Source organism: Macrobrachium nipponense, chromosome 3, assembly GCF_015104395.2.
Source record: "Macrobrachium nipponense isolate FS-2020 chromosome 3, ASM1510439v2, whole genome shotgun sequence".
NCBI classification, from domain to species: Eukaryota; Metazoa; Arthropoda; class Malacostraca; order Decapoda; family Palaemonidae; genus Macrobrachium; species Macrobrachium nipponense.
In genome coordinates this window covers 113593411-113595862 of record NC_087202.1, presented here as the reverse complement: position 1 = coordinate 113595862, position 2452 = coordinate 113593411, and positions in this window count along the sequence as shown.

The following is a 2452-nucleotide window of genomic DNA, read 5'->3' as shown; positions in this document are numbered from 1 at the left end:
GAGCGTTTTTATTCCGTTTCAGCCGGCAGAGTTTTGACGGCTGGCGCGGCTCGTGACATACCGTCTGCGTTTCGTCTTGTTCATTTTTAATTTGGAGGAGCTGAAATAAGACTCAAAGCTGTTTGCCTGCCTGCAGGAGCCAGGTCCAAATGGCTGAAAACCCGAGTGAAATGAACTTGAATTTCCGAGGAATGTGTCAAGTCTTTTCCATTTACTCTCAGGTAACCAGAAAAATAAAAGGAAGGTTCAAGCAAACATAAATGCAAATAGTTATTGAGGAAAAGACTACGTACAGACAAAGAATGATTGAAATTAGTCCGTTAAGAGTTGGAAGTTATTTTAAAAATACTTTTTCTCTATTTAGTGATCATCGTGTGACGTGTCGTAAAACTATGGAAGAGAGAAATAAAGAAAATATGTGAAATAGTTGATTCGTTATGCAGTTTGTTCCATTAGGCTGATTAGAAAGAGAGAGAGAGAGAGAGAGAGAGAGAGAGAGAGAGAGAGAGAGAGAGAGGCGAACTCTTCTTTTGCGAAGTTTGGTTATTTAATATAGGCCTTGATGACCAAAACAAACATGGATCTCTAAAAAAAATAATAATAATAGTAATGTTTATGATGACACATGAAAAACAAAACAATAGGCAATGAATGTCAGTCAGTTTGGACGGATGAAGAAAGGCAACGACAGAGTCAAGCAAGCATTTCGGAGGAAATACATCGGATGATGGTATTGGGAGAGAAGAAGAGAGACACAGAATAGGTGAAGTATGGAAGGCAGAAGAATGTATACAAAAGAATAGGAGAAGGCTTTGAACTGTGTGTGGAAACCAAGGCTTGAATGGATAGAGAGATTATTGAGCCAACCCTCCCTTATAGTAGTGGAGTGTGGATTTTAGATATAGCTTAAAGTTAAAGAATTGCAATCGCTAAGATGAATTGTTGGTACACTACAAGTGCCAAAATACTTGAAGATCATAAGTGTACTCAGAGGATATATCAGTGAAATGGAATAAGTTTGGACTTGTGTGGAGATTGGTGAAAGGGGTGTGCAATCCGGAAGTTTTAGGGGAAATAATGAAACCAAGAAAGCGTTGGATCATTGATGCTGAAGAGATATCGGGAAAAAAAATCTTTGATATACAAGCAGCTTATAAGTGGGGCCAACATGAAGTTGATGGATGGTGCAGTGAGTGTAGAGGTTGGGATTCAACGTGCTGCTGATGAGAACTCCGTAGAAGCTTATATATGTGCCTGTTTGAGCGAATTTATCTATTTATAATATATATTCATACATACATATATATACATACACATATATATATATATATATATATATATATATATATATATATATATATATATATATATATATATATATATATATATATACATGTATATACGTATATATTTATATATACTACATATATATACATATATATACGTATATAGATATATATATATATATATATATATATATATGTATATATATGTATATATATATATATATATATATATATATATATGTATGTAAGTATGCACAAATACGTTCGTGTATATATAAATATAGACTATAGTATATTACATATATACAAGTATACGTATACATATATATATATATATATATATATATATATATATATATATATATATATCGCCGAATTTCAATCCTAAATGTTGATTATTTGTAACAAAAACTAGTTTTTTCTGTTATAACCGACTCACAGTTGGGTAATTATAACTTCCAACGATCACATGTGAGCTAATAATTATAGAACTTTTTTCCGAGGCCTCGTCCAATTTACTTGGCAATGATCATCTCATCACTGAGCAATTTTGTTTATTTTCGTCTTTCTTTTTTTTTTTTGGGGGGAGGACTTCGATTAATCATTTATTTCTATTATTAATGATGGAAGTGAGGAATCATGAACGCATTCAAATGTAATCATATAAGGAGCAACATCAGATTATGTATATAAAATATATATATATATATATATATATATATATATATATATATATATATATAGTGAAAGTAGACAGATGTTTTGGAAATCTCAATCTCAGTAGGAAAGAGAGCGTAGGTTAAGAGCACCACATTTTTATTGCGACGCGTTTCGTTGTTTCTTCATAACAACATTTTCAAGCCTAAAAGGACATTACAGTATTTTAATGGTAGTTACAAGAATATGTAATTATTGGCTGACAAAGCTGAGTAAAAGTAGCAACAATAAGATAATGGTTTAAAATCTTTAAAATAAATTGCACCAGCATACTAAAAATAAATTATATAAGATCTTTAAAATAAATTACAACGGTATACTAAAAACAGAATGGTGGGAGACAGAGATGGAAAGTTTACACTACGAATGAATGACTGAATGATTTATATTAAAAGCAAGGGATAAGATGAATTGTCAAGGTTAAGATCTGGTTTCCTTAAAAATATTTC